The following is a 15,358-nucleotide window of genomic DNA, read 5'->3' as shown; positions in this document are numbered from 1 at the left end:
TTCTGAGAAAAATTATTCAAAAAGCTTAGCTACTGACTGTTTCTGTTGTAAAGATGGGTGTTTTTTGAATTTTAGACTTGTAATAAAATTTAATTGAAAGGCTTTTATTGTAGAATATATAATTACAAAGGATTATATGACTAAGTATCACAATTTAATGTTCAGTATTTCAATTCAATTAATAAAAAGTAATTATACTGCACATAATGTCAGCTATTCTCTTTTCTTTAAAAAGAAATTACTTACCTTGGCACTATTAACCCCTTCATGTTATATAATCAAAGAGTTTCATACTTAGAATACAACAAAAATATATCATAATATAGACAGTAGTGCAGAAATTTATCCCAAGGCTAAATAGCAGGTTTACAGCAGATAGAGACATTAGCTTTTCATCCTATGGTTCTAGTTGGATTCATTCTATTTTTTCTTAAAGAAAATTTTAGTTCAGAAAGTTAAATAGTCTTTATGATTCTGTTGTCGAAACTGACACTGATTATGGAGCTGAATACTAGGCCTCTTACTGGGAATCATGCACTGATTTGTAATTACTTTTTGCCTTAGGTTTTAAAAAAGGAATATAGTAATTTTAATTTAATGATTTGGCTGAAAACTGCATGTGAATGAATAGAGAACATTTGACTACAATGAGAGGGAAAGAGTCAAACAGAGTCTTACTGAGTTGTTAAAATATAATGGCAATTTTTACTGAAATGAAAATTTTATTACATTAAAATTACAGCAATACCTTTTCATGAAAAGTATAAACATGCAGTACTGGCCTTCAAATTAATTCCATTAAAAATCACTACATTGCTGCAGTAAAAATAGTCAGTTCCTGCAGGATGGACTGAAAACTGAAAACTGCAAAAGCACAAAACTGCTAACAATGTTCCTTCTGCCTGCTGATCTGCAGGAAGACAGGTGATGCAGACAAGAGTCTTGGAACTACACAGCAATTGATTTCTAGACAATAGCAGAAGCACGACTGTTCCAGATATTCATTTTTCATTGCAAGGTGTCTTTGACTGTGTGTGCACTAAAACAGACATCCTTCCCCTAGAATGGCTTCTGGCCCCAGCACAGGGGTGCAGGGTGGCTCAGCTCTAACCTGCTCCAGCCCACATGCAGCTGACCTGGATCTGCTATAGCTTCTGTGTGTTACCTCAGTGACTATGGCATGTGTGAGCAACCACAACCAGGTGCAATTTTTCATCTTGAATTAGCTGAATCCCTGCAAAAAAATACGCCGTAGCCTTTTGCAAGTGTATTTTTGTAACAGTCAAGTGAGATTGTGCTGCAGCACAGAAAGCATGTGGAGGGCTTGGGGCTTTTGAGGATCGAGATTTGTGGATAGCTTGTAAGAACAACTAAGTGGATGGGGCTGAACCTGGTGCTGTTCTTTCTATACTGCTCAATTCCAGAATCAAATTATAGCCAATATTAAAATATACACATATGCATAGTACAGCCTTTATGGGTCCCAAATCTTTAAAATTTCTGCTATTAGTATCCCATCTTACCAATTTTTGAGGATACTCAATGTAGGAAGACAACTTTATTGAATTAATGCTATAGTTCTATGTACTCAGCCAGAACTGGTTGCTTGGACTTTATGTGGGGTGTAGTTCCTAGCTGGTACTGCTCAAGGATTAGCACTGTGAGCCCAGTTTTGCACTGAGCAGCAAAGAAAGAAGGGATCTCTGGCATTAATCTATGCCACAGATTGGTTTGTCTTTGTAGACAAAATATTCTGAAAGTAACATAAATTCTATCCAAGATGCAGATTCCATCAGTGTTCTGGTTCCAGTGAAATCTGGAAAAATGTGGTTCTGTCATTTCAGCATTGAAACCAAAATCAGAGGTGATTTTGTCCTTGTGGCCTGTGGAAATATTGACTCTGCTATTGTAGTTATCTGGCCCTCTTGTGACATTATTCTGCTAACCTAACATTCTTTTTAATTTGAAATAGTTGCTCCCTTTGCCCTGGAGCAGTGTGTGGCAGCCTTGACAGCTTGGATTGCTGCTCTGTTTTTATTCTTACCTTGGGCAAATGGGTGATTCCCCACGTACTTGTTTTCCTTGGCAGCTATTTCAGAAGTGCCACTTGTCTCCAGGAGACCCTTGCAAGTGCCTCTGGAAACTTTCTTGTTGCTGTTGCACATCTTAGAATTTCTTAAAATTGCTAACACTAATAAATAAAACAGGGGGAAGAAAATATTTGGAAATAATTTGGATTTGGATTCAGAAATATGTTGGAATCTTTCTATGAGCCAATTAGTTGAGGCTATTAATTTTGCATTTCCATCTTTTCACTTATTTTCCATGTAAATAGAATTTTATCCCTGCAAGCAATTTGTTAGCTAAAGCATTCATGTCGGTAAATGATTTCATAAAAATCTTAGTACTACCATACAAATAATGTCATATCTATAAGATTTAGTGTATATGTAAAAAAAAATAAAGAAAATATAATGTGCAGCTGGTATCTTAATGTTCCCCTCCTGCCTCTAGTGATAGGTTAACAATCTAAACCAAACTGAAATCCTATAAAAATATTTGTGGTTGTTTTGGAGCGTTGACTTATTGTTGTTGGATTACTTCTGTAATTTGAAAATACCCTTACTGATTCCTAAGTTGAGAGATTCTTCAAGAATTCATTGCTCTCTAAATTATGTCTTCCTTCTTCTGCTCTCTAGTATTCCATTCCTAACAAAACAAAACCATTGAAACTTAATTCATGTTCCAAGTTTTCTTAAGTTCACTAGATTGACACCAAACAGTTTGTCAATGGCCTGAAGACATCATATATTTATGGCACACTGAGGTCTTGGTCTCTCTTTGCACAAATTTGATAGTGGTCTATGGAAGGCATTAGAAAGATGATAAAATGAAATGTATTAATTTTACTTTCCTTTTCTGCCTCATTCAAATGCAAATAATACTTTCTAAAAAACTGAGAGAAATTTAGCTTCTAATAAAAGTTCTGTGTCCGGAATTGCAGAAGTATAATGGTCAAACCAGTTTATAATATTATCATGTCAAGTGCTACAGTTTTGGTGGGATTCAGTACTGTATTAGAAGGGAATTATAAAAAACAATTCTAAACCAGATAGTACCCAAAGTATAACCACCAAACGGTGCTGTGAATTGTGATCTTGTATTTAAAGAAATTTTCTCATGCAAATATTTTTTCTTCAATTTTTCTGTTAAATATAATAAAAGTATAGGAACCATAGGCAGTGTGGAATGTGAATCTGTATGTCTACATGTGCATATGTGTAAAATCACTGAATTTTTGTGCCTATGTAGTACTATCTCCTTACTGTATGAAGCTGAAAAAATTTTGAAAACACGTATTACATTTTTCATTTGGCATGTTATTTAAAAAAAATCTGACTATGTATAGTCACTCTCATGCACAGAAGCTATACCTTAGATCAAAAAAACACATATGCAGACACAAAATTATCTGGGATTTACTGTATAGACAGTGTCTGACAGTGTCTAAATAGACACTGTCAAGCTTTTCATTTGGTGCAAATGCTTAAACAAATAAATAGTGTGACAACCACTTAAATCAGTTGAGGATCTGGCCAGGTTTCTGCAGATAGCAGCTTCATGTCACTAGACGAAACACTAACCAGGACTGTGCTGTCATTCTGGAGCTGATACCGCTTAGAAATCATCTGCCTAAACAAAATCATAGAGTCACAGAATAATTTGGGCTGGAAAGGACCTTAACAACTATTTAGTTACTACCCTCCTGCCACGGATGGGGTCAGCTTTCACTCAAAGCCCCATTCCATCTAACCTTGACAACTGGGAGGGATGGGGCAGCCACAGCTTCTCTGGGCAATCTGCTCCACTGCATCATCCCACTCACAGTAACGAATTTATTCATAATATCCAACTTAAATCTACCCTCACAGAATCATCAAGGTTTGAAGATTACCTAGTCCAACCTAGTACCATCAAAATCCATGGTGGCAATCAATCCCCAAATCTATACCTCCAAGCGCCACAGCAAGGTGAATTTGCTTTAAGAGACAACGATTCTACAACCTGGACAACTTATTTCAATGCCAAACCCCTCTTACACTGATTTTTTTTTTCTTAATTTCTTTACCCTTGTTCAACTTACATCCATTTCTTCTTATTCTTTCACTTCAAACATGACAGAAGAGACCAATCCCCATCTCACTACAACCACCTTTCAAGAATTTGTAGAAAGCAATGAGATTGCCCCTGAGCCTCCTTTTATCCAGGGTTTTCTCTCTGAACAGTTCCTCACAGGACTGGTGCTCCAGACCCTGCCCCAGCTCCACTGCCCTTCTCTGGACTCTCTCCAGCTCCTCAGTGCCTTTCTTGCAGGGAGGGCCCAGAGCTGGACACAGCACTCCAGGTGTGCCCTCACCAGTGCCCAGTACTGGGGGACAATCCCTGCCCTGGCCCTGCTGGCCACACCATGGCTGATCCAGGCCAGGATGCCATTGGCCTTCTTGGCCACCTGGGCACACCCTGGCTCATGTTCAGCTGCTGTCACCCGCACTCTGCTGTCACAGACTTTTTCTTTTGAGCAGCTCTCAAGCAACTCCGTCTGAGCTCCAGTGACTCAAGGGCAGGATCCACCATGTGGCCTTGTTGAACCTCATGCTGCTGTCCTCAGCACATCGATCCAATCTGTCAAGATTTCTCTTACAGATTAAGTGCTAGTCCACTGACACTGCTGCAGAATGCCCAAAATCTGTAAGAGATTTTTAGATAGACTTCAGGTTTATTGCATCGCTATCAGAATAGTATAAACATACAGCTGTGTGTCTACGTAAGAGAATTCTCTGTCTCAGTAGCAAATTAAACCATAGGCAGCTTCTTTCTTGCCTTCTACTGCTCTTAAACTTCTAAAAAAAAAAAGGACAATCATTATTTCCTTAAGTATTTAGATCCGCAAATAAAGTTTGAACTTTATTTGCGAATCTAAATACTAAATCTGTCACAGATTCTGGATGTCCTTATCAAACATAGTTTTGCATCCTAATTTTGCTATCTTTCTATAACCTCCAGTACTTCCAAATCCAAGTAGCTATATCTTTCTTTATCTTTCCTTATACTCTCTTGAGCTCCCTTTTCATTCTCTATTCTTAGTGCAAAAGCTTCTTCTTTGGTTCCTGGACAAGAAAATAAAATATGCTGTTGTCTCACGTTTAAAATGCAGCTGGTGCATTGCAATGTAGGTAGGATTTCTGTGTCCAGAAAGTGCAAAGTCTGGGCAGCTGCAAGTAAAAGTGACTATGAAGACAAGAAATCTTGATCAGTGCTCACAGTTACAGCTTTGTGCACAGAGCAAGGTCTAATGACTTGATGTGCTACAGAGTCATTGTGGTGATAGCCCAGTGTGAACACATCTCTTTTTAGGACAGATAGATCTTTTTTCATTCCTTTTTTCATTCCCTCAACAAAGATTTGCACTCAGAGTTCTTATGGTTCACCTCAACAGAAATGCTAGATAATAAGAAACTAGACAGCTTGAACTGTGCTTTAACCAAGAGGGGTCATCTGGGTTGTAATGGGATCCCCTGCCATAGCTGTGCTCGTGGTGTAGAAGCAATTGGGGTAGGAAAATGCAGTCAGTGCGGAGTGGGATGGATACAACTGCACATACCTGGCACACGGGTTTCTATGGTTCTGTCTGGCTGTCTGACAGTAAAAAAGCTTGTGTTTTTAGAGGATCCACATAGTCATTTCACAGAAAAGTGACGCATCCTCTGGAACTATTAGAGTCTTCTCCCCCATACTAGGCTCTGTGTTTGGGCTACAACCACTACTCCTGTTTTCCTGCAGACTGAGACAGTATCAAGTTATCCACCCTTTCAACAGCTCCACGGCAGAGGTATTGAATTAGAATGAGGTAGTTACAGGTGGTAGCAGCTGCTAAAATATAGGGCGGGGGGGGGGAGGTTAACTTGGTACTGACTCTATCTTTTTGTTTGTCTGTTTTATTCAAGTTTCCTGATGATAAAGTTTCATTGTATTGTGGAAAGGTATTTTCTAAGTTCTTTTTTCCCAGTAAGAACTGGGTAGCCTTCCAGGATCAGAAATGTTTACCCTCAGTATTGTCAGTATCTTTAAAAAATCCAAACACATAGCATTATGAAGGAAAAAGGAAAGAAAATGATTTTAAAAATAACTTATCCCTTTCAATAAAAGGGGACTAAAAACACCCTAAGCATGATGCAAAGAAACGATTATAGTAAATGAAATACAAGCAAAAGGAAGGCATTCAGATTCTGACAATACTGCTGGGGCAAGTCCTTTTGAAATATACTGTAGGGAAATCAGGAATACACAAATATGCATCACCAATCAGTCAGGTTGCTTTACGATTGGTAGCAGTTACATAATGGATAAACAGCAGTTCCCTAGAAATCTCAAGTACAAAAGATAATAGTGAAAGGATTGTTCCTGCCTCTTCTCTTCTGAACTGTGAGTGTACAGAGTCCAATCTAAGCAGCATAGTACTGGCTTTGAAATTTAACAATCAGATGAGAGTTTGAATAGATACTTGCTGAGTGAAAACGTGCAAAGCAACTCCGTTTTCTCATGCAACGTATATGAATAAAAAGTTGTTAAGCCTGGAAGATTAGTACCAGAGACTTGGGTTTGAATTATCAGTTTGTCATCTTAGACAATAAGGCACCAGCTTGTTTCTGTTATCCATCCCTTACTGATGTGCATAATGACCACCAAGGTTAAACCCAATAAGATTATTGGCCAAGGAGACTATTGGTGGACCAAAATACCTCTCTGTCAAGAAGAGTGAATAATGTAGCCCTAATATTTTAAAGAGAAGACAGATTCTTATCAGATAAACTATAACCAAAAGTGGTTTATTCTCATTCATTTGTTGCATGCTAGCAAACACCTCTAAGCAAACAGTTCTTTCTCTGGGTCTTTGTCTGTGATGTTAATAGCTGACAAGGCTGTTCAGCACATATGTGGGATAATTTCTTGTGGTACTTTAGCAATTGACCTACCATGTTGTTTTACCTAAATACCTGCAGGTTTTTTTAAGTCACGCCTATCATTATCCTGCAAAGGAAGACAGCACACCTGTAATTATGTAATAATTATATATAATTTAACTGTGGCTGATAGGAAGAGAAAAGATTCTTCTTCTCAGGCAAGTACCCAATATTACATGAAACAATTAGGAATTGAAATAATAAATGCTGCTTTTAATGAAATATCCCAGCACTATTATGGGTAATTTTGGTTTTGTACATGTGTTAGGTCCAATGAATTAAAACAAAAAATATAAAAGGTAAGGAAAACCCAAAAGAAAATTAATAGCTTATGCTGTCTAATTTTGATGAAATAAAAGGGTATACACTTCATTTAAAATGTTTTTTGGATGTGGCAAAACATAGAAAAAGGCCTCTCCTTAAGGGAGAAAATATAAAAGATTTAAATTCAGCAGTAATTCATAACAGAAACTTTATATTTTCTAAACAGGGTATGTATCCAGATTGCCTGGTGTGAAATAGCATCTTCCACTGGACTGCTTTCACATGTTAAGTAACTAAGCTTGGTTTAGTGGTGACAGGTGTAGACCTTATGGCTTTCACTGGCAATTCAACCTAAAATGATTGGAAAGTGTTTCTTCATTAGTCACACAGCAATTAATATGCTGAATGTGATTCAGCCTTCTACTTCCTCATCACCTATTATTTAATAAAGTAATTAACTGACTATAAAGCAAGATGAACAAATGACTTCAGTACCTAGTTTGGCATCTAGACATATCTAACTTACATCAACTGTCATTAGAAATATTCGTAGAGGAAATTTCACCAAAATTCTGTACATGAAGTTTCACTAGCAACAGGGGGTCCAAGAAGAGAATGAAAGCAAAGCTTAGATTTCAGTTTTTCTGTTGTAATTATGTCTAAATAACACCTCTTTATGTCTTTGCTTACATGAGTATTTCCTGTGTTTTATACCTACTGAAGCAACATCAGCTCTAACTGCTGAGAAGCCTCTTGTTCTGTCTCTTTCCAGACTTGCTCATAAAATAACCTAATACTCCTGGTGTAAGCTCAGTAGAAAGCCCCTTTAAGGTACCAAAAGGTTGCAATGAGGTTTCCCTGGAGCCTTCTCACCTCAAGCCTAATCAACATCAACTCAGCCTGCCTCTGTAGGACAGTTGCTCCATCACTCTGATCATCTTTGTGGCCTCCTCTAGACCTTCTCTAAGAGGTTCATGTCTTTCCTGTGTTGAGGACCCCAGGGCTGGATGCAGCACTCCAGCTGGGATTTGAAAAGGGCAGAGTTTAAGATCTTCTTTGATCTGCTAAACACCTAGCTTTTGATGCAGCCCAGGATGCAGCTACACATCACTGCTGTGAGTGGACATTGTTGGCTTATGTCCAGCCTCTCATCCAACAGCATCCCCACATCCTGCTCCACAGGGATTCTCTCAGTAAGTTCTTCTCCAAGTCCTGGGACTGCCGTGACCTAGGTGCAGCTCCTTGCACTTAGACAGGATGAACTTCATGAGGTTTCCTGGGGGCACACTTCCCAGGACCCCCTGGATGGTATCCCATTCTTCTCTTGTGTCAACTGCTCCACTCACCCACATGTCACCTGCAAATCTGCTGAGGGTGCACTCGATCCCACCTGCCTGTGTCACTGACAAAGATATAAAAGTCCCAAGACAGAGCCCTGAGGCAGCCACTTGTCACAAGCCCCCACCTGGACATACAGCCTTTGACCACAGCTCTCTGGCTGTGTCCACCCAGACAATTCCTTATCCACTGAACAGCCCATCCTTCAAATCCAGGTGTCTCCAGTTTGGTAATAATAGTGTCATGTTTTCAACTGCATGTTAAAAACCTTCTGCAGTAGTTTAGGGAGATGACATCAGGTGACCTTCCCTTGTCTGTCTCTGCAGTCACTCCATCTATAGAAGGCCTCCAGATGGGTCAGGCACAATCTGCTCTTGGAGAAAGCTGCTGGTCACCTCAGATAACCTCCTAGTCTAAGCCTAGTGGCCTAGGCACTGCATGTGCCTGGCCATTGTTTCCATAAGGATCTGCTCCATGACCCTCCCAGGCACAGAGGTGATTGTGACAGGTGTGCAGTCACCCAGGTCCTTCTTTCTCCTCCTTTTTTTAAAAAAGTAGGATCCTTTTCCCAGTCACTGGGATCCTCACCTAAGCACCATGAATTTTCAAATACCACAGAGAGTGACTTGGCAATAACATCAGCCAGTTCCCTCACAGCCATGTCACCTATTGCCATTTACTTTATGGCTTGTTCTTTATGTGGTGAGCTAATACTGTCCTAATCCAAGTGAAGCATAAGCAATGAATGTATAGGTTTCCTAACAACACAGCATCCTGGCTCTTCCTTCAGGTGCTCTTGCTAGTCTTGGAAAGTGTTGAAAATCACCCAGAATCAGATGTTCTGCTGTCTCAGTGTTTCATATAAACATTCAAACCTCTGTGACTGCTGCCAAACAGACCAAGTCTAAATAAAGAACATAGAGTAGCAAAACAGAATGAATGAATTTTAAACCTGCCCCAACCCTTTTCAATTCTCTTATCATAGATGTGATCTACTATTTAAATCACGGTTCCCATGAGTCATTTTTAATTAAGCTAATCAAGAATTTATTTTTCTACAAACATCAAAGGTACCCAATTTTTATTTCTGTTAACTCCATCTTGGGATTGATAGGCCCTCTGTGTTCAAACAATTCTCTTCAATTTAATTTCCTACCTCTTCGAGGTCTTCCATTTGCATTTATGATTCTTTACACTATGTGTTAACATTTTAATGATTGAGCAATTCATAAACTTTTAAGTACATATCCAGTAGAATTATTTTGCTAGACATGATTATTTCCCAGATGTGACAGAGGATATAAATCATTCTCAGATTGAAGACTTCAACCGAATTTCCATTACTGTCTCCAGTATTTGGTTTTAAATACTTCAATATTAAACAACACATACTAAGGCAGGCCCTAATCATCATGGATTTTATGGAAAGAACACATGATAAATAATATTCTAATATTTAATTTGGATTAAAATCTACTGTCTACTGAACTCAGAAAATAGTCAGTAACCCTTTCCATCAGACTTCAATGAAAAATCAAGAGATGGAAAGTCCATCACTTCTGTGATTTTTCAAATGTCTGAAGTATTTTTAAACTCATGGCTTTTTTCCCAGTTTACATGTCTGGTTTCAGATTCCCACTACTGTTTTTTATTGTACTTCTACCAGCTAGATTAAGATATCACTGATATCTGGTTTCCAACCTGTAATCAAATTACTATTCAATCCTCTTTCTGTGAAGTTAAACAGACGGGGCTCTTAAGAGTTCTTCTCTTATATGATATCTTCTACAGTATCTTCTACAATATACTTCTGCAGTATCTTCTCTGGTTCCCTAACTTTTCCTTTCATGTATACATCCAAGAATTAATTCTTGCTATAGCCATGTTCAGGTCTCATCTACCATAAACCCTGCAGAATCAAAGTTTATTTCATGAAGATGTTGCCTGTGTTCACTATTCATTGGCAGATTATTTTATCCTTGAATGTAGTAGAACACATACTGGATGAGCTGCCCCAGTTTACTTGATGACTAATTATGGCTTCCTGTCCTCATCAATATTAAAAGTCTATCGTTTTCATGTTGTCCTCAGATTTTAAGAGCAGGGATTTTACATCATGTACTTGCAGATCATTTGTTAAAATGTTGAGTGGCACTGGGTCTCTGTGGAATCCCAGTGCAAATTCCTCATTTGACAATGATTCACCTTGGACAAATACTTTTTGAAAACCATCTATTAACCAAATTTTAATGTGTTTTATTGATACTGCATAATGCTAGTGTCTCAAGTAGAATGTCATGGGATACTAATGCAAAACTTGTTAAAAGTTTAGACCTTTTATGTCTCTGTGGTTATCTTTATTGGCCAAACGGGAATCTTATCAAGAAAGAGTATCATATTTGTTTAACAGGCCCTATTTAAACAGGGGAAAAAAAAATCACTCTAATGTCAACAAGAATTAAGTGTATGACAGTTCTTCAATCCTTCTTTAATTGAATAATTCTTCAACTTTGCATGCCACTTAATCTAGCATATTCTGTCAGCTCTGAGATATCAGAGGGGAGAAGCTCACTGAAATTGATCAGCTCTCCATCAAGTATTGAACATAGCAAAATTAAGACCTTTGGTCCAATGAATAAGCCAGTAGTATTTTCTGTTATATAGGTTTTAGAAAGTTTGACACCTCTTTTTTCTTTTTTTAAATCCTAGAATTTAAAACCCTTCTTCCCCATTTCCATCTTAAACTTGAATACCAAAATAAAAGTAAAGTACCAAGAAAAGTACTTTGCTTTGAAAATTTGAAAATCATTCTGAAATAGTTTTAAGTGAATATATTCATTACCATGAATGATTCCAGGTTGACCAGTTAAGCATCTCTTGAGAAATGTGGAAACTTCAATTAATTCCATATTATGTGGTTGTTATCTAGTCTTGGTAAATGAAAGAACTTTAGAAAAATGCTTTAATTCAGTCTGCCATTTAAAATAACAAGGCATTTTAATATTACTAAATATATCAAGGTATTTCAGAATTCGCTTCCTGTTGGGCTGGAGAAAAGACTATCACATGTTTGAGAAAAGGCTAAATTTCTTCTGGGAATTTACAGTCAGTGCTTTGAAAAATACATTCCATTAGAAGGGCTTTTTAAGGCCCACTGTGAATTTAATAATAATGCAGAATAATATAAAAATATGACTGTAAAAATCTCCAAAATCTGACAATAAAAAGAGATAGTAGGAGAAAATAGAAGCAAATTAAGACTTTGTTGTTTGAAAAGAACTTCTGTCTTAAGAGGCCTAATCTCCCTACATGTCTAAATAATTAAACACTTGGTGCTTTTCAAGGATTAATGAGGCATTTCTCTTCAGTTCACAAGGCAATTGTAAGTGCTAAAGAGTATAATAGAGAAAAAAAATTGAGGTTCATGAAAAAACATAAAATAATTCTGTGCAACCCTGCCTAGTGTTTATGTCATCAGTTAAATTAAATGTGACAGGACCAGTAAGTCTGGAAATTTTCAGTATTTGTGAAATTATCTTGAAGTATTTGGTCTCTTTAGAATTTTTTTACCCCATTGTTGAAAGAAGCTGACTCCATGTTAATCCAGCTTGTTTTTTTAACGGCAGTTTTGAATAAAGGTAACATATGCATTTATGTTATACCTTCCTGTGGGGAGAGTAATTTCTCTGTAAAGTGGGCCACTTGTCCTCTCACTTCGGGAAAATAATTCCAACTAGAGCACCTGAGTCCCTTTTTACCAACACAGGTGTACTGGAGAAGGAATGAACCTCTTAAGGGAACAGAGCTGCTTCTGAAGGGTTCTCAGTTGGGACGGCTTCACCCAGAATATTTGTGTGGGTGAAAACATGGGAAAGGGAACATACATTTTTTGCAGCAGCAGGGAAAAATTAGGTAGTAATAAAAAAATCTATAATATTGATGGAGATGGACTATTTTTTTAGGAGGACAAAACAATTCTGAGTGGCTGCTATCAAAGTCAATCCCAATTCATCCAATATCAAATGCAAAGCATACTAGTCACTTAATTTTTGTTATTGTAATCATGCATAAATTATGATGAGGATGTGTCACTGATAAGGATCAATATATATTTTATTATTCTTATAATTGGTGCCACTGTGATAAGTCCATGTGTGGGGACACTTGGTTTTCCTTCCCTTTCTCCTTCCTTTCATTCTAAGGAAGACCTGGTAGACCTTCCCTGCTCCTCTGCTGTCATGCTGGTAGCTCAGGTGTCCCATTCCCTTGCTGTGGTACCTGGTTGTCTGTCTGATTCAGGAAGCTGAATAGGACTCGGAACTGAGCTCAGCCCACTCCTACCTAACTGCTAGTGTGCCTCCTGGCAGAGTTCTAGCCTGACCCAAGTGCTGCTCATACCTGGGCAAGCTCTGGATGATGATTCAGATGTTCTCAATGACCTTTACAGGCAAGGCCACTTATTTTACAGTGCAAGGAAATGGGTACAGGCCTTGGATTCTGGGCCAGAAGACGGTCACTGACACCCCAGTGTTTACAGGAACAACTACTCTTCCTCACTTCCAAGAGGAAGTAAAGGCCTGGAAACAAGAAGTGAAGCTATGCAGTGTGTCCACTCTCAATGTGGCCATCCAGACACCATGGTGTGCCCTTCTGCCCACTGGTATGCCTGACCTGAGAGCAGGTGTGTGCCTGGACTGTCCCTGGCACCAGGTAGTACACCTATGACTTTGCTCAGGGGCAGAGACTGAAGCAGAGCTCAAACACACAGTTCAGAAACAGTAAGCTCCAGGTTTACAGTTTTCAGAAATTCAGAAAGAGTAAAGCACACTGCAGCATTCTCAGGAAGAGCCATGATGCTTTTAACAGAGATCTGCAGAAGTGAGGACAGTTTCAGGATCAATGATTAGCCAAAAGCAAAAGCTGAATACAACACCAAGAAGAGCCAAAGACACAAGCTGAAGACATGGATACAGGTGTGTTTAGTCAAGGTCACATAGGAACTCTAGATCAGGAAATTCTGGGAAGAGAACCTGGATTGTGGGAATTAGACCTTGTAATTATCATGAGCTATCTCTCCCCTGGAGAGCGCATATGAGAGTAAGTACTGTGAGAAATATTACAAGAAAAATTAAGCAAATGAAGAGTATTTGTATATGCACTACAGAAGCAGATCTTAACAAGAATACCAGCAAATATATAAAAAACATTCACCAGTTAAGTTGCCCAAGTATGTCAGAAAATTAAACCAAATTCATTGCTACTGCAATTACATTTAAAGCACTGGACCATTTTATCTTTGCAGACGTCTAAACCCTCCACCTCCTCTGTAATAATTACATTAAAAAAGATGAAATACAACACATGCATCTTTCAGTTAAACGGCCCATTAATCTTCCAAGGAGGAAAAAAAAACCAACCAACCCACTATACAAGTTTTATTTCAAGGGTTTTTTCACTTCTTCAATGAAAGTCAAATAATGCATAATTCTCTGAATGACACCATATAAACGACTATCCAAAATTACTTGTGATTCTGCAACCATTAATTTCACAGCAATGGATATAAAATTAGGAGATTTTGTGTTCTTTACAATAAAATTTTGATACTAAAGTTTTCTCTCAAATATAATAACACTTAATTTATGACTTCCTAATGTGCTTGAAATCCATTTAAGAGGAAAGTCTGAAATTTATAGGCATACATCTAATAACCAGTTTAAACTCTGAGCATGGTAGAACTGTCATATGTAATAGCTGTAAAATTACAGTTATGCAGTAGATGCATTATACGTAATAACCTTGGGCAAGTCTCAGAAGTGAGAATTTGAAGTACTTTCTCACTTTCCAGACCTCACTCTGAGTATTTAGTGAAGTGAGTGTTTAGTCACACCAAACTTCAGCCATTTGCTAGCCTGGAGAGTCTGTGGACCAGAGCTGCAGGATTCACTGTGGTTCTCAGAAAATGTAGTTTATTACATGCAGTTGCAGGAGCTGGTGAGACTGCTGTTCTCACCAGTTTAGTTGCAACCAAACTGGTGAGAACAGCATTGTCATTACAGATGAGAGTTTAAGTACAGTCCCTGGAGGGGGAGGTACTTAAACTAGGAGGTAAGCCTATGCCTGCCATCCTTGGGTACATGCTGGATCTGCTGTATTAAAAAATAGAAGACTGGGTTCTCCTCATCTGATCCCGTTTTAGAGGCAGCCCTCTGCAGTATGTGTCATCATGACTTATAGGTTGATGCTATGAAAAAATCTATAGGAGTGCCAATCCCCAGAGCTCATGGAGATCCAGATGTGCTCAGGTGTGAGAGTTCTGCAACTGAAGCCAGGATGCTCCTCAAACCTGCCATGTACTCCTTTCTAATGCAACATTTTCTCTAACCCCAGGCATACAGATTATGAACTATGAAAGGCTCCTACAGGACTCAGCACTGAAAGTGGTGCTGTCCCCACACTGAATAAGTTCCACCTCTGCCTTTTCATAGCAGAGGAGTCATAGTCACTGTAAAAGACTAGCAGAGTTTTCTGTGAGCCCTTGGCCACTGCTTGTCTAGTAACAGTTTTGTCTTCACATTGTCAGAGTTGCTCCCACCATGTATTAATCTTTCACCAGAAATTATATCCTTTTCATCACTAAATGCAGTGCTTTCTATTAAGAAGCACTCATAGAAGGTATCAATCCAAGCACTTCTTGGAAGAGAGCCCTAAGATAGGAGTTGTTCTCAAGTTAG

This window comes from Serinus canaria, chromosome Z (genome assembly GCF_022539315.1).
Source record: "Serinus canaria isolate serCan28SL12 chromosome Z, serCan2020, whole genome shotgun sequence".
In the NCBI taxonomy this organism is placed as follows: domain Eukaryota; kingdom Metazoa; phylum Chordata; class Aves; order Passeriformes; family Fringillidae; genus Serinus; species Serinus canaria.
Note: the sequence above shows the minus strand (reverse complement) of the source record.